The sequence below is a fragment of the Muntiacus reevesi genome, chromosome 3, assembly GCF_963930625.1.
Source record: "Muntiacus reevesi chromosome 3, mMunRee1.1, whole genome shotgun sequence".
Taxonomy (NCBI): Eukaryota; Metazoa; Chordata; class Mammalia; order Artiodactyla; family Cervidae; genus Muntiacus; species Muntiacus reevesi.
In genome coordinates this window covers 167286079-167310975 of record NC_089251.1, presented here as the reverse complement: position 1 = coordinate 167310975, position 24897 = coordinate 167286079, and positions in this window count along the sequence as shown.

Genomic DNA, 24897 nt, shown 5'->3' with positions numbered 1-24897 from the left:
TAATCCTTTGCTAGGATTTGAGGCAGGTATGACAGGGCCTCCCAAATGTCACATTAGACTACAAGGGCCATTTATATTAATAACCTTGACTTCATACTGAAATCATTTTTTTTTTTTTTTTGAGTTCTGTGACATCTGTAAACATTCAAGCAGTTGTAACTGGAAGAGAAAAACAGTTTTCTCCCACAAGGATGCACAGTAAAGCCAAATGGGTGCTACCAAGCACCTTGCCAGTTAGAACAGCTACATTTGGAGGTGGGACCAGGGTAGGCCTAGAAGTGTCATTATTCCTATAAGTGAATACAGTCATCCCTGAATGGAGGGCTGCAGGTCTGTGGGAATACACAGAAGGCATCCTGGTCACCTAGGAAAGAGTAACCTCTTGCTACCAGGGAACATTTAGATAAGAGAGGAACAGACTCCAACATTTAACAGGATGGAAGATGACGTGTTGCATTAAATTTTCAAAGTGGGATTTTTCCATACACAATTTATCCCTGTAATTAAAGAGCCTAATTTTAAAAAAATAATACAGATGCAACACATTATGGTGTGATTTCTTGTCACAAAAACAAATTATTACTTTGATATTGCACTACTATATTTTGCATTGTGGCAAAATGCAGTGGTTTCACCCACTGCAAGATAAATAAGATCTAATTATCTTCCTCCCAGTTCTCTCCTTCTTCACTTGTTTTACTTGTTAGGTAAAATCCAGTTGTCAGTGGTGGGTCCAGATCTGAGAGCTCTCCATCAGCAACTGAGCGGTGAGGGCAAAATTCAGAAAGGTCCTTGGGCTTTGTCCCACTGGATAAGCAAAGCGAAGGCCATCTGCCATCCTGTGCTTCAGTATGAATGGGTATGTCGCAAAAGGTCTCCAGGGGGGCTATGTTTGTGTGTGCATGCGTTTCATCGCAAATTCCTCCAGTCCGCTGCAGAGGAGAGCGAGGGGCCTACTGTTATGGGGATACTTTAGCCATAAATGACCATTATATTTCTGAGCAGCCCCTCAATTCCCCTCGCTTTCCTCCTGGTTACAGCACCATAATTCTCGGCCGGGAAGGGAGTGTAAATAGCTCTCCTGCCGCTGATGCCACTTAGCGGGCTGCAAATTGATGTGAATGGCTCTTTAGCTTTGGAGACTGTTTCACCTTCACAGCGCGCATGCTTTCATTGGCCTGGGGCTTCAGCGCCTGAGATAAATCCTTAACTAGAGCGTGGCTCTCTGCACTGCAACACCTCAGAACCGGTGGCCGGAAATCTCAAACATTTTGGAAATTTACACCTTGTCACTCTCCGAGGGCAATGATTTTAAGAAATTATGCCTTCTCTACCTACCTTTGCATAATAAGTCTAAAAACCCGGCACCATCTCTAACTCCAGCTGAAGTGCTGAAGGTCAGAGAGGTTAAGACAAGCCAAAGCTTTGTGCCTGTTTCCTATTATTATGCTAATCATATGCATGGTCTTTCTGCACTTACACAGTCATTTTCATGACCCCCCAAAATACATCAGTGTTTCAGGTAATGTTAATATTTAAAACAGTGACAAATGACTGAAAGTTTCAAATAAAGACCCACATTTTGCCCTTAGCTTGTGAGGTTTGGGAGAATGGAGGAAAGATAGGACCTAAAATGTGGTTTTTGCTTTCTATTAACTCTTTCTTGTTTTGTTGTTTTGGTTTTTTTTTCTCCCTTTGGCTTTGGAGTTCATACTGTAAAATTCCTAATGACCTGCTTTTCTACTGTGAGCTTTCTCATGTTTTTGCTGAGTAGTTGAAAATTAATTTTAGGACATATGTTAATATATTTTCTATGACATTATCTTGGGAATCTGAGAGTAGCTTTCTCCATGAAGAGTTTGCTGGTTTTGTGAGAGTTTCCAAACCAATCCTGATTTTTCTACTCGATATTCCGAAAACAGTTATTAGTAAATTAATTTTAACCTTCTCTTCCCTGGATGAAGACATTCCAACTAATGTAACCCCTTCTCATCTCTTTTGTTGTGTAATACATTCACTAGTTTTTAAAATTTTCTTTGCTAAAGTCTGCAGATTAATTTCACTAAACAATTTTAATTAAACCTGGTGCTATCCTGGCATTTAGTACATGAAAAGTAAGAAAAGGAGGAGTCATGTAGACAACAACGGGTGATAGCTTGTAATGTCTGTAACAACTACATTCATTTCTGAGATGAAAAATCATACCAAAATACTGCTCTGAAGCACAGAGTGGTTAGTTTAGGCAGGTTGGAGGGCAGGTCACTAGAGACCTTCTTGGAAGAGGGCCAGTGACTGTGGGCATGGAAGATGAGCAAAACCACCCTGGGGGAGAACAGAGAAGTGATTTGCCAGCATAAGGAAGGGAATGAACAAAGTCACGGATGACCCAGGTAGGAACTGGAGAGAAGGGAGGAGCCTGAAGAACTGAGGCAGGTTGCACTCTAGGGTATTTTAAGAAATAAGGTTAGTAAGAGGGTGTGGGAACCATTTGAGAAAAGTTTTGTGACTCACCATGAGCTTTAGAAACATCAATTAAGTCTCATCAGTGTATGTTTTCTTCTAACTCTCCCTCAAATATCGTAGCTCTCATTATCCGTATCAGTGTAGAACTGAGACAGGATTCACTGTAGGGTATTTAAAGAAATCAGGTTAGTTAGAGGGTGTGGGAACCATTTGAGAAAAGTTTTGAGTGACTCACCATGAGCTTTAGAAACATAAATTAAGTCTCATCTGTATATGCTTTTTTTCGAACTATCCCTCAAATGTTGCAGCTCTCATTATCCATATCAGAGATGTTATCACTTAAACCATAATATCCAGGTAGTGTGCCTCACATCTCCCAAAGGAAGAGAAGGCTCTGTACTGTGTATTTCTTCCCTGTTCTCCACTTACCCCTGGACTGTGCTGAGTGTACACTCTTCCTTCAGCAGGTAGTCGTTTACAAGAATTGAAAATGACTGTTGGGTTACTGCCCAGTGGTCCAGCAGATGAAACCAAGTCACTCAAGGGCGATGAGAGTGCAGGGCTGCCATGAGATAACAGGAGGAAGGATGGTCTGAGTATCTCCACGTAGCAAGCTAGGCACTCAGGGGCTGGCCTCACCTTTCCGCCCAGCCCCACCTTCCCCTGCTGCCCTGTTGCACGGGTTCCCTCCCCTCCGATGGTACCACTCTGCCAGTGCGTCCCTGGGCTCCATCGTATCTATGATGCCCATCATACCTTGTCGTGGTTTGCTCATTCCCTTCCACCCACCATGACATCATCTGTGTATGCACTGGGCTAACCCTTACTCAGTGCCTGTCCCCAGAGTTATCATTTTCTCCTCAAATTCTGATGGGCCAGGTGCTCTGAGACCTGTAACATCTCCAGTACTCCTTCCATAGGAAGACTTCCTTTGAATAAATTCCATTTATTTTCAGGTGTTCACCCTGCTCCTTCACTGTGAAAGTCTCATGGGCTAGACCAGGCCTGGGGTGAGGCAAGTGAGGCAGCATCCTTGGGTGCAACATTTAAGGGCATCAAAACTCCAAAGAAGGGAAGTTCTGGTGGCTCAGTGAGAAAGAATCCGCCTGCAGTGCAGGAGATGCATGCAGGAGACGCAGCTTTGATCCCTGGGTGGGGAAGATCCCCTGGAGAAGGAAACAGCAACCCACTCCAGTATTCTTGTCTGGAAAACCCCATGGACATAGGAGCCTGGTGGCCTATAGTCCATGAGGTCTAAGAAAGAGTCAGACACAACTTACACAGCTTAACAACCAAACAGATCAAAAGGAAGAATAGTTTAGCGTAATATTTAGAACAATAAAAACAAATACAAAACATTATGATGAGCATTTAAAATGTTATGATGGCAACATTTTCAAAGAGATGCAAGATCTGCATTACTGAATGTTTCTTTTGCCTCAGGCTCCAATATGACTTGGTAAAACCCTGTTACTGGTTCTGTCTTTATTGAAAAAGTCGATGTTTTGTTCATCATTGATTTTTGCATGAATTTTTATGTTTAAAGATTATTGCATTCAACCCTAATTTATCTTGATTATAGAGGGTTTTGGTAGCCCCTTAAGTTGTGTGCCCAGGGATAGCTCCTCTCTTGCTTCATCCAGAGTCAGCGTGGTACAGGTACAAGGTCTTACTCTCTTTGATATGTAAAACTTGGCCCAAGGCCTTCCCTGAGATAGCTGCTTATTAAATGCTATTTCATATCCTTTCAGATTCAGTTTAGCATGAACTCCAGAATCCAGGCATGCAAATTTTACTCTAAGCTTCAGATGTGTTATCAACATGCCCAATTCTATATGTACACAATGGAATATTACTCAGTCATGAAAAAGAATAAAATAAAGCCATTTGTAGAAGCATGGATGAACCTAGAGATTATCATGCTAAGTGAAGTCAGACAGAGAAAGACGAGCACCATATGATGTCATTTACATGTAGAATCTAAAAAAAATTATAAAGTGAAATTATTTACAAAACAGAAATAGACTCACAGATATAGAAAACAAACTTATGGTTACCATAGAGAATAGGGAGAGTAGGGGAAGAGGGAAATTAGTAGTTTGGGATTAAAATATACACACTACTATATAAAATGGATAAACCACAAGGACCTACTGTGTTGCACAGGGAACTATATTCAATATCATATAATAACTTATAATGGAAAAGAATCTGAAAAAGAATATATACATGCATAACTGAATCACTTTGCTATACACCTGAAACTAACACAACATTGTAAATTAACTATACTTCAATTTAAAAATGGTAAAAAAACGTTCCAACTCAATGTCTTCCTCTAATATAATCTCAGAGGCTGAGAGAACTGTTTATTATCTAAAGTAAAGCTGAACCCCTAGGCCTGCTCTTCAGGCTGATCCTGAGTAACTGACACTTATTTAAGGATGTATCCAGATCCATCAATTTCCTTTCAGGTATGCATTAAGCACCTACTCTATGCCAGGGATTTCACTGGGCATTATCCCTGTTCCCATGAAGCTTATTAAAATCTGGGAGGGGAGTAGATGAGTGAACTCATGATGCAGGAAATCACAGAAATATGCACAATATAAAGAAGGAATCTAGATGAGTGAATGATCATAACATAAATAAAACTCTTTCTGCAGCTTTCTTTCTATTCCAATGGCCAAAGATCATAAAATAAAGATAACTTTTCTTTCCTACTTGTCCATTGAAAATTGTTACTTTGGGTGAAAAGATACTTGCAAGGCTGCATTTATGATATACAGCTCCTTTCACCCTAAGTCAAAGCATTTAGAGATCAATTTTCACAGCACTAGCAGAAGACAAGGGATATATATCTGTTAGTTGCCCTGAATTTTACTTCTGACAGTGATTGAAATGGCTAAGACCACCTCTGCCCCCACACAGCCCCACTCAACATCAGTTACCTGCAAAATGACTGCAGATGCTCAGAGCAAAGAGCAGCTTCTAGGAATGCCAACAGTTAGTCAATGTGGCATCTGTCTCACTGGGATGAGGTTTGGATCATATTTTGTTAGCATATGCATAAGACTGTCAGAAAGGAGAAAAGGAAAAGGGGTACAAAGAATTAAACACATACTAACTATTTCATTTTTCATGTGTATGCCTCACTCTTTGCTTGAGTCTAGGGGCTTCGTTTTCCGTTCAGTTCAAGAAATGTTTATCAAGCACCTACTATGACCTTGCACTGTTTCATAGATGCTGCAGATACAAAGATACATTACACATAGTCTCTGTTCTAAAGGAGTTTCTCACAGTGTCAAGGGAGAGGGTGAACAGGACACACTCATCATCACGGCGACTCAGGGTACTTGTGTTCATGTGTCTTGTCCATTCACACAGTGGGCTTCAGGGTCAGGCCACCTATGTGGCCTCAGGTGACTTACTTAAATTTTTATACTTCGGTTTCCTCTCCTCTAAAATGAGAAGACTATTTCTTTGAATGAGTTAACATATGTAAAGCACTTAGAACAGTGCTTAGCACATAATAAACCTTCAATAAATGTTAACTGTAATGAGAGGTTTGTATGTAGATTTCAGTGGGAGCCCAAGGTAGAGTCATTTTTCCCAGATTAGATGGAGTTCCTGGAGAAGATGACAGAATCTGAGTTGAGTCTTGAAGAATTCAGGGGTTTTATCCAGAGGAGGAAGAAGAGAAGGGATGCTCAGAGGAGACAGCCAGACAAAAGGGAAGGAGGTGGGGAGGATGGCACTGATAGGATGCGCTTCATTTTCTAGAGACTGAAGGAGTGCAGACCTGTAACCACCAGAACCTCAAGTCTGAGGAGGGTAGGGACAGGAAACGAGACCGAAAATGGGGCAGAAGCAAGGTCATGGAGGACCATACTGTCACCGAGGATTTAATTCTGCAAATCATCAGGAACCTTTGAAGGGTTTACCTGGTGAATTAAAATTTCAGATTGACCCCTTGGTGGGCTCCGTGAAAAGTGGAAGATCAAGGAGAAAGAGAAACTCTTGCAATGATCGAAATGAGAGAGGGCACATTTGCAGTAGAAATGCAGAGCATGCATCAGGTGTAATTCACTTGTCATTCAGGCAAAAATATTTATTGAGTGTCTGCTTTGTGCTATGCCCTCTGGGTATAGAGGAGAAGTTAAGACCAACACCATGTTTATTCTTGTGAAGTTCACAATACAACAGAGGGAAAAGCTATTATCTAAATAATTTGAGAATGTGACATTGTGACTGGGGGAAGATTAAGCATGTATCTCTTTATACAGGTAAAAATTAAAGCCATAAGATTCAGTTCAGTTCAGTTCAGTTCAATTGCTCGGTCTTGTCCAACTCTTTGCAAACCCCATGGATTGTAGTATGCCAGGCCTCCCTGTCCATCATCAACTCCTGGAGTTTACTCAAATTCATGTCCATTGAGTTGGTGATGACATCCAACCATCTCATCCTCTGTCGTCTCCTCTTCCCGCCTTCAATCTTTCCCAGCATCAGGGTCTTTTCAAATGAGTCAGTTCTTTGCATCAGTTGGCCGAAGTATTGGAGTTTCAGCTTCAGCATCAGTCCTTCCAATGAATATTCAGGACTGATTTCCTTTAGGATGGACTAGTTGGATCTCCGGGCAGTCCAAGGGACTCTCAACAGTCTTCTCCAACACCACAGTTCGAAAGCACCAATTCTTTCATGCTCAGCTTTCTTTATAGTCCAGCTCTCACATCCATACTTGACTACTGGAAAAACTATAGCTTTGACTAGACGGACCTTTGTTGGCAAAGTAATGTCTCTGCTTTTTAATATGCTGTCTAGGTTGGTCACAGAGAAGGCAATGGCAACTCACTCCAGTACTCTTGCCTGGAAAATCCCAGGGATGGAGGAGCCTGGTAGGCTGTAGTCCACGGGGTTGCTAGGAGTCGGACATGACTGAGCGACTTCACTTTCACTTTTCACTTTCATGCTTTGGAGAAGGAAATGGCAACTCACTCCAGTGTTCTTGCTTGGAGAATCCCAGGGACGGGGGAACCTGGTGGGTTGCCGTCTATGGGGTCGCACAGAGTCAGACACAACTGAAGCGACTTAGCAGCAGCAGCAGCAGCAGCTAGGTTGGTCATAACTTTTCTTCAAGGAGCAAGCGATAAGGATAAGGATAAGGAGCAAGCTACAAGGTTAGGGCATGTGAAACAGGTGAAGAGCAACAGATGAAAGACAAAATTTTGAAATGTGAAAAGCTGAAGAGAAATTCTTCAAGAAAGACAAGAATGAGTGGTCAGAAGGATGTCTCAGAAGCAAAATGCTGAGCTAAGATGCATCACTGAGGTACTATAATTTAGGAATAAGAAAAGTTCATTAGAGTTGTCAGTTAGAAGGACAGTGATGGAGTTTGTCATAGTGGTCCAAGGTGGTGGGAGGATAGAAATCAAATTGTAGCTGAAGGTTAAAGTGATGAGGAAGCAGAAGAAGAGGGGAAAAGCTCTCAGAGACTGACCGGGGGCCGGATGGAACGGGTTTCTTGTTTTGTTTTCATCTTTCTGGGAACTACTCCATTGTGTTGATGGGCAGAGGCAAGGGAACCAAAGTGAGCAAACAGCATAAATGAGAGGGCTGTGTGGCTGACTGACAGAAAAAATCAAATTAGCTGAGCCAAGGAAGTCAGGCAAATTCCAGGCTACAGTGCTGAGTCATCCATGCGCCAGTAGACAGCACCTGGAAGGCAGCAAGTCTTCAACATACATGGAGAATCTCTGTGTACCCCTGGCCATGTACTTAATAAATGCTGTAAATAAACAAAACAGCACCATGCACTTAATTTTGTGTTATTTGATTTGGCAACCCATGGGTTATCACTTCTGGGTTATTTATCTGGTCTGCCACTTTAATACAGAAGAATTAAATAACTTTAATACAGAAAAAATGTTGGCTTCATTGACGTTTTAGTGCAATTGTTCATTTGAGACAAGTGCTCCCACAAATCTCCTACTTAATTCCTAATTAATTCCCTTTCCACAGCTCCACATCTTTGTTATTGAAATGATCATCTTGGGACACTGCCAATTCAGTTCTTCTAAGAAAAATCATTTCTAGAAATTCATTAGCAGGTTTAGTTCAAAAATAAAAACTAAGATTAATCTGCTGTCGAAAGGAAGGCTAGATCAGGGGACATATAGGACTGTTTGGTGGGTGAGGCCAATGTTTGGGCTCATGGGCTGGATAACTAGACTTCTTTTCCAAATCAAATGCACCTTCACTATTTTCTTATTGCATTTGTCAAACACATTCAGGGTACCTTTTCTGCAAATTGTTACTTTAGTCTCAAATTAAGTAGTTTCAATCAACTTTCTCCTTCTGTCCACAATATCTAAGCAATACCAAATGTGGGGAAGAGCATTTTAATTAGCCATAATTATTAAGGCAGCAGGTGGCTTTTAATGAGATCTTAAAACAGAACTGTTTCTTCTGTGTCCAATCAAAACCCACACTTTGCCGCATTGACAGAAAACACTGGACTGTTTTTCTCAGTTCTGGAGAGATGGACTCTGATTATTCTAAAATTTGAAGTTTCTTATTGAACCTGGCTTTTTTGTTCTGTTTTGTTTTGTTTTATGTGATGGTGAGATATTATTTTTAGGAAATGAACAATAACTATACTGGCCTCGAATTAAAAGAAATTCAGGCAAATTATTCCAAACCTAGTGTGAACAATTAATTCTGAACTACAACTAAAAGCTCTGTTTTCTCAGTTCTCAAGCAGTTTTATGGAGAGAAACTTGAAAATCTGTGAAAACGCATGCACTTATTCAGCATGAAAGAGTTCTAGCAATCAGGACTTTTAGCAATTTAGCTGAGCAAAGAGCTGTTATTACCTTTTAAAACTCAAATAGATCTGTCAGTTTTTCTTGTTTGTTTGTTTTATTTTGTTTTTGCGTAAAGCTCAGAAAGTTCAGCAAAACTTCTCAGAAGTTACATTCTTTCTGTTTCTGAAAAGTTTGTTGGTTTAGAAATAAACAGAAACAAGGAACTCCACCAGAGGAGTACTCCTATTGTAAATGATTGTTTTCTTAAACTTCACCATCATAACATCTATAAATGGGTGGGAATAAACAGATGGTCATTTTGCACAAATATAGAAATGCTTCTTATAGAGCCAAAATATTAAGAGCTTTTGCTTGGTGGAATCTAGGTATTTCACTTCTTTTATTTCCTACATCTTGCTTGCAGGTAGAATTACAAGATTTACAGAATGAGGTAATCTAGAGTTCTATGCTTCCAAAGTAGAACCATAAATGAGATTTAACCTCTTTAACATAATGGTCTTACCTTGCCCACTCCTTCATCAACACCCCCCAACACTGAAGATCATTGCTCAATTGCTGATTTAACTTGCTACATAAAGAAAATGCCACAAGTATGTGGCATGTTGGTCCCACTGATAATTCATGTTAATTTGAGTTCTGGGATTTAAGGAAATCAGTAGCACCTCATTGAACACCCAGAAGTGGGGACTTTGCAATCCTCAAATCAATTCCAACAGTGTATGCCAAACGAGTGATTGAACTCACCTTGTACTCAAATTCCTTGAATCCAAAGAATTTTGACAAATTGCTTTTTCTTGTCTTATCACAGAATCTATCGGAACCCATTTCCATCCCATAGAAAAAATCAACAGAGAAAGCACTCATAGGAACCAGTGTCAACAATAAATGTTGGGAGCTCTGGGAAGGACATCAGTGGATCCTGAGTGTGATGTAGGCTTTGGAGGTGGGGACAGTAGAGAAGAGGCATGTCTTTGGCATCTAGACAATTTGGACCTAACTCTAAGGGCATTGGAGGCCTGCTGATGCGTTTAAAGCAGAAAAATGAAATAAGCCATATTATATTTGAGAATAAACTTGACAGAACAAAACTGAAACAAGGAAATAATGCAGCAGAGCAGGGAGAGGTTCAGGGGACATGAACTATGGAAGAATGGTGGAAAAATGAAAACTAAACCAAATTAGTAATGTAGTGCTGAGTAGTGGGGACACAGTGAAATCTAAGATGTCTTGAGCAACTGTGTGGACAGTGATATCCAATCTCTTTATCTGGGAGCACAGTGAAAGCCTACAGCAAAAGTAGAATTTCATCACACTGAAAGAGACACAAGCAATCTCAGAACAATAAGTTCTTAAAGTCTATGGAACCATACCCAACCTATATGGTGTCCCCTGTGGAGATGTGGTGGGTGGTCAGGAAAATTCTGATATTCTCTCTATGTTCAGTTCATTTACTTCCCACTGGGTATGGTCAGTTTTTCTATCACATATCTCTTCCTTTTTCTTTCTTTTGTGTCTTAACTTACTTATATTTTTCTGAACAAGTCTTTAGCACACAGCAGAAATTTTATTAAATAAGTCGATGCACAAGTACCTTACATACTAAGATGAAACTTTTCTTTCTGATACTGCACATTCTAAATACTTACATCGCACCTCACTTGTTGGGCAGTGATTTAAGAAGAATTCATAGTTCTTTCTGTGATGTAAGCGCCATTTCTTTCCTTCTATAACTCTTGTACCTGGTATCACAATCCGGATGAGAAACTTAAGACATTTCAGTAATAAGGAAATATAAAGATTTTAAAAGGTGTGATTCTCCATAAGTACAATTTTACTAAAAACATTACCAATAAATACCAGTTCTCATTTTGCCATGATTATTTAAAAAAGAATTGAAGAATATTAACTCACTTTATTTGAACGTGATGGGATATATAATTTCTAATGTTGTGAGTGATATTATTAACAGTTTAAACAAAAGTTATTATAGTCTTTTTAAAAATATATTATTATTATAAATCTGTTTCATTTTTAATGTATCTAGGAATCAGTATCATAATCTGTCCATTTCCCCTGATTTCATAATGAAAGTAAATTAGAAGATAGTGTTTTCTTGGCATAATTTACTGAAAACTATTAGAACCAAACAAGACATAGCTGTATGTCTGCTGTGTCTGTCATTGTTATTGTCTGACTTACACTGGAAAGAAATAGAAGGAAGTAAGAATTACACATCTTTTTCATAATCATTCATTCAATCTCTCATCTGCTCATTTATTCTTTCACTTTTTCAGGAAATAGTTATCAAGTATCTACTATGTGTGGGCATTTCTGGCCACCCAACAACCATCCCCACTTCTAAGAACCACCTGATTTTTTGGGGGACATTAACTTCCCTTCACTGTTTGAAATGTTGGTTGGGTAGTAAATCAAACCATCCTTGTTCTTATACCTTCTGTTTTTCTTACACCTATGTATTACAATCAGGATGAAAAAATGACTTAAGACATTTCAGCAATAAGGAAATAGAAAATTTTTAAAGATGTGATTCTCCATATGTATAATTGTAATAATAGCATTACCAATAAATGCCAGTTCTCATTTTACTGTCACTATTTTAAAAAGAAAGGAAGAATATTAGCACACTGCAAAAGCTGAAAGGCTCCATGGAGGATCCTTTCTTCATGTTTTCCCTTTCAACATCCTGAAGAATCCAATATGCTCACATGTGCCCTAACCTTGGCTACTTACACGCTCTTTCCTGGAATGATAAACTTTGAGGAGAGTAACATATCTACAGAAATTTGGTTGAAACAGGTCGCTTCACTCTGGTGTTGGTAACAGGGGAAAAAAAAATTGCAGACTGTCTTTCATATTTCCTGTCTCTGAAAACTTCCAGGGCTTTCTTGTTTTCTGCTTATTAACAAACCTGTTCTCTCTGCCTTCTCTTTTGTCCTTTCTGCTAGTACATTATTTTTCCAGCTACTTCATTTCTCCCCTTGAGTTGGCCAAAATTCATTTCTGATGCTTGCAGTCAAAGAATCCATTTTAATGAAGATGCAAAGCCTAAATCTGGGGAGATTACAGTCCAGTAAGCACATGCTAGATCTTTAGATCGGAATACTTTTGAATGACAGAGGTTATATTGTCCTTTTCAGCATTCTATTTTTCTAGCTACCAGCACTCCAGACTTGTCAGAAACTATGAGTCCACACAGTTCCCACTTACTCACTACACAGTGGGAGCCAGCAGTGTATCTCTGAGCTGCTCTGACACTTAAGGCGAGTGGACTTCTCACAGATAAAACATGAAGCAAGGATGGTTTCATCCATATAGCCATGGTCAGGTTTAGGTAGCACTAGAATGACCTACATCTCCTTAAGCTCTAAGTAATTGGTGGCAGATGTAATCTGCTACCACAAAGACCAAATCTAACCACTCAGCAAATTAGTCTGCAGATGAATTTAATTTTCTTATCAAAAAAATTTTACATTATTTTTGGCAGTTGATTCTGTTAAAAGATAATTTGTCAAAGGAACCAAAGCATTCGATCCAATTTAATGAGGGATAAATTTATTAGTGTCTATAGCTGCATCGCCTTGAGGAGGTGAAGAAGAGTAAGTTGAACTTTTTTCTAAATGGATATAACTGGGCTACTTCTCATGCAGACTCTGCACTCAAGTTGAAAGAGATTTTTGCACAAATGCCAATAATGGTTTTAAATAATATAAATACTTGCTTGAAGATGGATACTAATGCCCTCTTTGGAACTATTGTGGTCTATCAGGTCAATAATATTCATTTAAAAAACTCTCTAAAAGTGTTTTCATACAATAGTCCCTGAAGACAATGAAAGGGCCATTATGGTCTCGCAAGTCAATAATCTATGTTTTTAACACTCCAAAATTCATTTCCTTTCCTATGTCAGTGCCTGTTTAAACTATTTCAATTAATTATTATTAAGAAGAGGAGTTACAATAGGTTTGAACTTTGCTATTCATCATATTGTTCTCAGGTTATTTCTCCTGATGTATTCGGCTAGATCATTACCCATACTTTAGGTGGCGCTAGTGGTGAAGAACCCGCCTGCCAATGCAGGGAGACATAAGAGACGTGGGTCCATCCCTGGGTTGGGAAGATTCCCTGGAGGAGGGCATGGCAACCCACTCCAGTATTCTTGCCTGGAGAATCCCGTGGACAGAGGAGCCTGGTGGGCTACAATCCATAGGGTCGCAGAGTCGGACACAACTGAAGCGACTCACACACACACACACACACACACACACATAAACACACAGAAGTGGATGATGGCAACATCATGTGTTGGAGTGAAGCAAGCGTAAACATTTGCGGAGAAAAAAATAAAACAACCCAGAAAAAAATTGGACAAAAACAAGTTTGTGTGCTCAGTTGACCAGATTGTTGCAGATAATTTCAAGTTTTCTGGAAAAATTTTTTTTTAAACTTAGCTTTAGAAATGGTTATGTCAGAGATGTTAAATCTGGCCAAACAACACAAGCATGACCAATGGACTCAAAATAGCCTGTTTTGAGCTATAATTTCACATTTACTTGATTTGTGAGTGTGAGAAACACTTTAATGTTTAAAATATAGACATTTTAAATATAGTTGATATATTTAGCACCTGACAATTGAGACTAAAATTGCTTATACTTTTATAGAAACTCTGCCAAGGTTTTAAGGACTAAATTGTTAAATTTATTCTGGAGGGAAGCACCAACAATTTGAACAAGGTTACATTTATTTTTTAAGCATCTTGTTTGTATGTATGTATGCAGGATTTAAAGTGTTGGTATTCTGTAATTTAACTGTATGATTTTATGCCAACTGCACTTTGGATGCTTGTGAAAATGAGATGCCTGTTCTCCTTGCTTCTCTGATGAACAAAATTTTGATACGTATTTTGTTCCCCTTCCCCTCAATTGTGGTTTTATTTAAAAAACAAAAAACAAAAAAACACAAACAAAAAAATACTTTTAGCTTAATGATTTCACTTTGGCTTCTTTGGCCAGGTAGAAGGAGGCTCGCATTTCTGCCTAAGCCCTGTTATTTGAATCTGACAAGGTTTACAATTTCAATTAAGCTGGATTTTCTCATCTGCTGGCTGCAGTGAGATCTTAAGACCAGGGCAGCCCTCGGGAGCAGTGAGAGCTCACACAGCTAGGTAATGAGAAAGAATGGATGGATCCTGAATGCTGGATCCTCAAGTGACCTGAATCTATAGCATGAGGGGAAAAGACGCAGCTGTAGGATTGCTAGGAGTCCTGCTCTCCTAGGAAGATTCATGTTCTTTGAGCTGAGCACAGAAGCCATTAGTTGTGGCTGGTTCAGAGCCTTTAATGCACCAAGATCAACCATGTTAGGAAAATAATGCCCAGTGAAACGTTCAAGCCCAGAACAAATTCCGAATTCATAACCCCCAAACCCTGGGTAGTACCACTCCACATATCTTACAAGATCTCTGTCTGAGTTTAGCAAGGCCAATCATAGAAATTAGACTTGTTGGTACAATTTATTTATTCATCACACAAAGACTTATTGAGGCCTGACCATGTGCCATGATCTAAGAGTATGGGGAAAAAATAGGGAGGGAAGACTGGCCCTACCCCTTGCCTTCCTGGAGCTTCATGAGACAGATTCTTATCAAAGTATCTTAGAAATGGAGAAGCACGAGAAGGAGACATAGTAGATAAGAAATGCGGACGTGGTTAGTGGAGGCTGCCCTAGAGAATAAAGAGTTTGAATGAGAGCTGAAGCATTATTCAAAGTTAAAAGTAGTAATAGTAGTGCTAATGCTAATGTTTCTAGGGATAATAAGTAATATTTTCTCAAGTTTATTATATGTTTTGGGCACGGTTTAAATATAACAATTCATTTAATCCTTGTAGCAATTTGGAAGGCAGATATTGAAAATAGTATCATTTAACAGAAGGGGAAACTGAGGCACAGAGCGGTTAAGTAACTTCCCCAAGGGCACAAAGCTCATAAAGGGGGAAGTAGTGTTTCAATCAACACAGGCTAGCTCCAGCGTTCTTGCTCTTCATCATTACATGTGATGCTTCTGAGCAAATACTATCTGGATTTGTAGGTCCTTTACTACTAGAAGATAATTATAGTAGTGAATACTCATAAAATACTTTCTGTTTGCCAGACACCACTCTAAAGCTCCTGATTCTGTTACCTCACTTAATCCTTGAAACAATACTCCCAGCTAGGTTCTGTATTACAGGCTACTGCGCTAAGTCACTTCAGTTGTGTCTGGCTCTTTGCAACCCCATGGACCACAGCCCGCCAGGCTCCTCTGTCCATGGGGTTCTCCAGACAAGAATACTGGAGTGGGTTGCCATGTCCTCCTCCAGGGATCTTCCCAATCCAGGGATCAAACCCATGTCCCTTATGTCTACCCACATAGGCAGGCAGGTTCTTTACAATTACCGCCTCCTGGCAAGTCCCTGTGACTATTGTACCAGTGAGGAAACGGTGAAGCTCCTCCAGAGTTCTTGCTCTGAGTCTCTTCGCTGTGCATCTTTGCATTAAGTAAGTAGTAAACAGAAGTGCAGAACCTTGCCAGCCAGGCCATGGAGATGCCAGCTGTATCCTCATGGACAAGGGATGTCCTGGAGCTCTACTCATAAGCATCTGGAGAGACGGCCTAGACGATGGACTAGGGTCTACTGAAAATTTTGTTTTGGTGTTGTAAATATTTATATAATTTCAACATGAGTAATAGGAATTTATGATAAAGAAGAGGTTATGGACCATAGGCATGGATCAAAAATGTAACTCTCTATATAAACCAGCCTGTTGAGTAAATGTGTTAGGAGTAAGCGTATGAATTAAACCAAAGGTGATCCACTGACTGCAATAATCTAATATCTCTGAATCTGAAAAGGCTTTTAAAATAATTCTCTGAAAAATCAAATGATTTTTTAAAATATTTGACTTTTTGCATATCTCAAGACATTTACTGATGAATTTAACGGACATATTCTAGTACTATATTACTCAAGAGCATTAGTTACAGGCATGATGGCCATTTGGTTCTTTAAAAATTAAACTTGAAATTTGAGAATGTAAAACAGAAATGCTTTATTAATATTAGTAATTAATAGTTTATATTTGTGTTTACAAGTTCACATTGCTGTACATATTTCAAAACAAATTCCCAGATATAATACATTTAATAACACATTTTCTTCTAATACTTAATACATATGCTTTTTAAAAAATTTAATGTTAAAAGGAAAATACTGCAATCAAGTTAAAGCTTGGTTCTTTGTTTCTGAACTGATATTCAGAGAGAACATGATGGTAGCCAAAAGTTTACTATATGACATCAGCAGGTTAGCATAAGTAAGAAAAATTGGATATTGCCCAGAGCTGAAATCGAACCTCATTTGCCACAGTCAGTCTAGGTTGGTCTTCGCATACCTAAGAATGAGAAGTTCTAGTTTCAGTGATTTAAAATTAATTATTCATAATCCATTACATTAAACCTTTGAGTAAAAGCTGGTTCTTACCTCCTGTCAGGCCAACACGGTCATGAAATAGAAGACTGTTTTCTGTGAGTTCAAACCTCGGGTTGGTGTAAATCTGTTTACGGGTGTCCTCGTCATGTAGGAAGAAAACTTACATGTTTCTCTGTTAATCTATGACCAGGGCTGGGGCTGGGGTGCACCCAGAAACAGAGCCACAGATCCACTCATTTGGGGTGATCCTAGACCTCTAAGTACCCCTGAGGGTGAAGAGCAGTGAGTTTCTGCATGTACCAATATTCAGTTCTATCTATAGAAAATCAAACTGAGATTTTTGGTATTGAAATTCCTTACTGCAGTGATTATTTTATTCTTCTGCGTATACTAAGTTGCATCGGTCATGTCCGACTCTGTGTGACCCTGTGGGCTGTAGCCCTCCAGGCTCCTCTGTCCATGGGACTCTCCAGGCAAGAATACTGGAGTGGGTCGCCATGTTCTCCTCCAGGGGATCTTCCTGACCCAGGGATCGAACCTGAGTCCCTGTGTCTCCTGCATTGGCAGGTGCGTTTTTGTACCACTAGCACCACCTGAGAAGCATTATTCAGAAGAATAGGAAGATCAAGAAGTTAGGAAAATCTGATTACAGACACACATACAAGGGCATGTCTGGGGTTCCATGAGACACACATTACATTCTCTCTAAATATTTAAATATAGAAATGTGTTCCTACAGAGATGAGGGGCATGGTCTTATTAATAAAAGACTTCTAACAATTCTCTAAGATTTTTGAGGGAATTTCAGCTGCCCCCCTCTTTTTTAACAGTGATTTTTGCCATGCATCGACATGAATCAGCCACAGGCGCACATGCGTTCCCCATCCTGAGCCCCCTTCCCACCTCCCTCCCATCCCATCCCACCCCTCAGGGTCATCCCAGTGCACCGGCCCTGACCACCCTGTCTCATGCATCGAACCTGGACCGGCAATCTGCTTCACATATGATGATATACACGTTTCAACGCTACCCTCTCAAATCATCCCACCCTCGTTTCTCCCACAGAGTCCAAAAGACTGTTCTTCACATCTGTGTCTCTTTTGCTATCTCGCATATAGCATATAGCATCATTGCCATCTTTCTAAATTCCATATGTATGCGTTAGTATACTGTATTGGTGTTTTTCTTTCTGGCTTACTTCACTCTGTGTAAATAGGCTCCAGTTTCATCTGCCTCATTAGAACTGATTCAAATGCATTCTTTTTAATGTCAGCCCCTTTGTTGTAAGAACGTCATGGTTCCAGGTCCAAAATCCCAGGTTTGTTGTCCCTTGATCCTGGGCCCTCACAGGTCACAGGCAGCCCCTGGTACACATTTGAAGAATAACTGCAAATATATTTGACTTTGACACCAGTTAGTCTTCCCATAGAGAAATGAAGAGGCACAGAGATGAAGACAACTCATGGGGAAAGGCAATTTTTTAACATGTGTATTAATAGGAAGCCTCGTCAATATTTTCTTGATGAATAGCATGTAAATTGATTTTCCCCATCATTGTTAGATTATTTCTAGCTTTTAAAAATCATTTTAAAACCAACTGCAAAAAAGTTATAAAGACCTGTCTTCTTTTGGTCTTATCGGCTAGAATTTATGAAGCCATCTCCTTCTTCCTCTAACTGACTGATCTCGGAAATTCACAGACCTTTACTTAAACCATGTGAAAATAAAAACCAAGCACAGTATTTCTATCACAGGGGTCATCTTTCTTTCTATTTCTTTCACTCTATTTGATCATGGACAATGAGATATATAGATGTATAGAGACGTGTACATTTGCCTTTCCACAGATAAAGTTCTCACTAATATATTGTCCATCATTCATCATGACAACTTTGATTTTCTCCAGGCTGATTTTCTCCATCTCATTTCTTTCTCTCATGTCAACTCTGAAGGTTTCTGCCCAGACTACCAATTTTTTCCCTCTTTTTAAAAATCAGTTTTGACAAAAGTCTGTGGCTTTCTATAGAGCTGATCTTTTTTGAGGGAGTGTTTCTTCTTCATAACACTAAGGACAGCCCATTTATATTTTGGTGGAGAAGGGATAATTTTTATTCACTAGAATTGCCTCTTCCATTAAAAGAAGAAAAGCATGTCTCCTTCCCCTCCCACTCAAATTTTATTACAGAAACATTTTAACATAGGTCTATGGATAGACAGTTGAATCACTCTAAGCCACACTTTTGCCAAAAGAATTCATGGCATTTACTGAGTTAGTGGTTCCTATTTTACTCAATATTCTGAAAGTTAAGGGCTAGAAGCAGAGCATTGAGCTTTATTTTATAATAATGATACCAGGCTTGTTTATGAGGGTCATTTTGAATTACATATTCTTTTATGCTCATAAATCAGAGGGGAATAAGAGCTACTGTCAACTCATCAACTTTTTTAATTCTATGAAGCAAATCTCTCTGGAAAAATGAATATTAACAATTAGACAATATCCAATTAGGGGCCATAGGCCAGAACTAAGCCCTCAGCTCAAAAATCCACAAAGCACATGTGATAGTAGAAACTTAAGTTAACAAACCCTATTAACATAAAATTAATGATAATAGTATCACGTGGGGGATTTCAGCCCCCTCCAACTAAGATATTGACATAAGTTTTTTCTTTTTCTCAGATTTTTTTTTTTTTAGCATAAGACTAGTATTGCCCTTTGAAACAAACATATAAGCTTTTTACATCAGTTTAACTGGCGGTTTGATTATTTCTTAAATAGGAGCATTTCTTCTTTTCAAATTGAGAACACACTTAAGTCTGTATTTTAGTTTATTTAAACTGAGAAATTATTATGTTTCCAACAATTGAAAGGTGAATTTCTCCATTCCTGATTGATGTAGAGGTACCAGATGTCTCATAATAACTTGGAGTTTTATTAGTATGTTGAATTGCTAAAGATTTATATGTCCATTGTCTCAGTAGTCATCTTTCCATAGTAGTTATGAACTCCATCTTACTGAGAAGGCAAAGAGGGCGCTGACTAGTTAAATGAATAGCAGAAGGTCACCAATAGAGACCAGTTGAATGAAATCTAGGGGCAGAATGAATCCTGAGGTGACCTGGTCTCTCCCAAGCTTATCACCTCCTTAACTTTATCTCTTATCACCTACCCAGGGATCTGATGGGACTTCCCATGGCTTTTTGTCCCTCATCCTGACACACGGCTTGGCCAAAGGGAAGGAAAATATAACACGAGGCAAGAGAAGTAATGGAAATGAAGTCTGTTTTCTTTGATCCATGTCAATGTTCCCTTTGGGTCTATTCTAGAGATTTTCTTCACTCTTTTATAATAAAATAACATATTTTCATATCACTCTCCTTCATCTTGCTGAAAATGCCGTAGAACATCAGGGACAGATCTGAAAAATACTCCTCTGTCTTTCTTATATACATAAAGCTGAAAACTACCCCTCTATGTGTCACTTTTCACAGACAAATAAAATCTACCAAATGCTACTGGGGAGGAAGGTATTCATTCAGCTTCTGAACAATAAAAGAAAAAGGGCTCCAAATATATTAAGTCCTAAATTATACAGCACCCACAAGTAGACACAGGCAAGAATAATCTACAAACTGTTCCCTTTATGTATAATTCAGTACACAGATGCTTTTCATCTCACTAAATCAGAATTCAATAAAAAGTGCTAAAACTTCATTATTAACCAAATCCCCCTAACTCCACATTAAATACTGAGGCTACTTTTCACTTCCACAATTTAGAAATTGTTTTCATAGATATGTTCTAAGTATGCATGATTTTTTTTTTTTTTTCTGTAAAGTTTCTTGAAATCAAATTTGTATGGAATGCAGGTGCCATACTAGTAGTCTGGCTCTTTTCAAAATGAGGATATCTGTTCATTTGGTTGTCAAAGGTCCTTAACAACCTCAAACTGGAGATCAAAAGAGGGAAGAAATAGTTTTATCTTTTATCCTTTCCATCCATATTCCCATGAAGTTTTAAAAACAATGTTGAGTTTAGCTAATACAAAAATTCAACTTCCATAGTTTTTCAAGTATAAATTTAAAACAACAAAGAAACCAGTTTTAGCCCATCAGATTGACAAAGCTTATGACGAATGATAATGCCCTGTGTGAGTTAGGTTGTGTAGAAATGGGCATAATTATACACATATGGCAGAATTTTAGAATTTGTACAACATGTCTGTAGAGCAATGCAGCAACATCTGTCAAAATATATTAAAACACACCTAGCTTCTGATCCAGAAATACCACTTCTAGGAATTCTTAGGGAAAGTATCAGAGATGTGTATAAAGACATTTGTTCAGAGTCATTTCTTGTGAAATTGTTTATAGTAAGGAAACTTACGAAAATATCCAATAATCCTATTAGTTATGCAAACTGGTACATCTGTATTAAATTAAAATTATGTTGTACAAGAGTGTTGGGCATAAGATGTTCACTACCTTTATATAGTATTTTGAATTGAAAGAAGAAGTCCTTTGAACAGTACACAGTATGATGCTGTGTACATCCATTCTGGAAAATAAGTACACCAAAATGTGAACGATGATTTTATCTGTGCGCATGCTAAGTTGCTTCAGTTCTGTCTGACTCTTTGCAACTGTAAGAACTGTAACCACCAGGCTCCTCTGTCCATGGGATTCTCCAGGCGAAAAATACTGGAGTGGGTTGCCATGCCCTCCTCCAGGGGATCTTCCCAACCCAGGGATTGAACCTGCATCCCAACCAACCCAGGGATTGTTTCCTGCATTGGCAGGCGGGTACTTTACTACTAGCGCCACCTGGGAAGTAGATTTCAAATGGATTTGTTTTTATTTCTTTACTTCTCCTCTTTCTCTCCTTTTTTTGGATTCATTTTTCTTAATTTCCTGTATTGTAAGGAAATTTGAAATAAAGTACCCAATTCCATTGGGTATCTACAAAGCAAAAAGATGCACTGTTTACAGCACATTTTTATCTGTGTTCTGATATCTCTGCTGTTATCTGATTATTAGCCTTTAATTGGCTTTCAGTTGTTTCACAACTCAGTTATTGTGAATGACTGAGAGCAATTTTAAAACAAATTTTCTCTAAGCATAAAAATAATTTTGTACAGTGGAGGTTCAATTTTCATCCCTTCTATCTGTGAGTAAGACCAACTTGGTATTCATTTGTAAATTAATTCCAACATTCCTCAAGATAAATTTGTGCTTCTTTAACCTTTCCTCTGAACTGGTTTAACATCTTTCCTGGTTCTCTTATTTAATTAATAGGTTAAATAAGATATCTGACAATATCTGTTCATTTTATATTTGTATGAGAATCATGATTTTCACCTTTTTGTAAAATTACCCTTTAGCATAGATTTCCTACTTTGATGAACTGAGCATGTATTTTTTTTATTAGAACAACAAAGTAACAGCAAATGTAATTTAAAAGTGTAGATTGTGCTATATCATCCACTATTACAATGTTGACTTATTATTCTTATAAAACATCTCATATTAAAATTTCTTAATATCTCATCAAATCAACTTAACGTTTTTGGTATGGATAGTTTTTTCAGGTCAATATACTAAATTGGACAGCATTTAAAGATGAATCAGACTATGGCCAGAATGTTCAGTATCCTTAATATCTACTATTTTTATACTAAATAGCAAAACAACTTCTACTTTTTATTTAATATCTTAAAATATCAACTCTCTCAGTATCAACTGTTTCAATATCTAATTACTCAAAATGGCTTTGGCCATTTGGGCTTAATCTCTGCATGACAGAAATGTAATGTTGAGAAGCACAGAGGCTACGCAGACACAGTGGCTGTTGATTTACAGAATCAACATCAGCAGCTTCCTATAATCTTACATATTCAAAAATTGCTATTTGCCTTTGGAATCTGGCCATTAACATGACTGAGTCCCTTGTAGTTCAGTCAGTAAAACATCTGCCTGTAATGCAGGAGACTGAGGTTTGATCCCTGGATCAGGAAGATCCCCTGGAGAAGGAAATGGCAACCCACTCCAGAATTCTTGCCTGGAGAATCACATGGACAGTGGAGTCTGGTGGGCTACAGCCCATGGGGTCTGAAAGAATTGACAAGACTTAGCGACTAAACCACCACCACCGTATAATGAAACAAAGAGTTAGGTATGGTAACAATAAAAAAAATAAAATGCATGATTTGGGGTAGGGGAGGCAATTCAACTGAGGTTAAGCATGAAATATATTACACAATAGGTTGGAAAAAATATTGGTTCTGGTCACCCCAGCATTTTTTTCAATAATACATGGTCTTCTGTGTGCATGAAGTGAGTCTTTACAATTTTTTCTTGGTCAAAGTCCATAACATAGGATGAGGGAAAATATGGATGGAAACATTTCTGATGGGTGTTTGGGAGACCTGCTCCTCCTGTTGCCCTGACTTCTCACTTCTTGCTTCTCCTTCCCCTTCCCCTTGGAGACAGGGAGTGGGGTGGATGTGGATTGGCCAGGAGCATTAAAATGGAAGATTTCCTGAACAGGAAGGAAACATCAGGAGGATGACGGTCTCCTTTGCTTTCTCAGGATGACTGGCTGGACTCCACAGAGCTGTAGAGATCTTTGGGGTCTGCTTTATGGGGAAAGTGCTGCTTCTCTTCCTCACTTAGAGCCGGTCCAATGCAGATTGCTACCATTTGACTTCCAGCACCATGCATCCCATTCTAAGCACAAAGGCAAGGATCCAACAAGACATCATCATGTACTTGAGTTAATAGAAAATATCATTGTAGCACTATCCTGGTGTCCGAGACATTATTCATCACAGATGGGGTCATGATATTGGCATATCATTAGGTTAGTTAATCTCAATAATTCACTCTGCCAGAAGCCTTAATTTAACTCTTAAGTTAACCCTTGAGTTCACTCTTCTACAGAACCCATCGACTGTAGCCCACTATCCATGGAATTTCCCAGGCAAAAATACTGGAGTGAGTTGTCATTTCCTTCTCCAGGTGATCTTCCCAACCCAGGGATTGAACCCAGGTCTCCTGCACTGCAGGCAGATGCTTTACTGTCTGAGCCACCTGGGAAGCCCATAAGTTAACTGTCTCTGATTTATTCTGCAGGATCTAGAAGCGAACAATTGACACTCCAGATTCCTCTCATTGTATTTGGTGTCCCAGATTCAACCCAGTTGGTCTGAAGCATAAACTTTGCAAAGAAGCTACCCTTCCACTGGAATCACCTTTGCTTTTGATAGTGTATCACATTGTAGCTCTTACTCTTTGCTAACATCTGGTAGAAAGAAATTTCTTTTAAATTTCTCAGCTTCAGCAGCAAGCAAATATAAAATGCATTCCACAGCAGGCAGAAAGCCATCAAGATTTCCAGAAGCTCCTCTCATTGCTGCTTGACCATCTTGAAGTCCTCCCCCGTGACATGTGGAGTCCTCCACCATGAGATGTGAAGACATGCTAACTTTTAATTAAAATTTTTAGACTGGGTCTTCTATTTTGCTTTTCTCCTTTGCTGATCAATTAAACTCTCTGCTTAGCATTTCTTACTGAATCTGAATTGTGGCATTTTGGTTACCTCTTTTCATTCATTCTTTGTGTTATGTTTTAACATTTTCTTTTCTAGCATTTTCAAACTAAAATTCTATTTCAGAACTAAAATTTGACTAACTTTTGATGTTTATAGTTTTTCTATGAAAAACAATATTTTTAATCTATAGAAAGCCTGAAAAACCTTGAGAGAGTGGAAGAGAGAAGAAAAATCTGCATTTCTTAACCGCTATTAACATTTCTGGGTATTTGTTTTGAGCTTTCCTCTGAAAGTTATATTATTTAAAATATTTTTCTCTAGCAGTGCTGTGTAGAGATTTGTATTACAAAAGTAGAGGAAAATGTGTCAAATTTACTATTTCTTAAATGGTCCTCCAGATCTGTGATTATTCTGCCCTCTTCTGCATTCATTACATATGCATCCAACAAAGACCCATGTAAAAAAGGAACACGGAAAAAAATAGGAAATAACATTTAAAGTTTAGGTATGGCTGGAAGTTTTCATTATGTTTGTTTGTTAGTTTGTTATTTTCTGGCCCAGGATGGAGGGT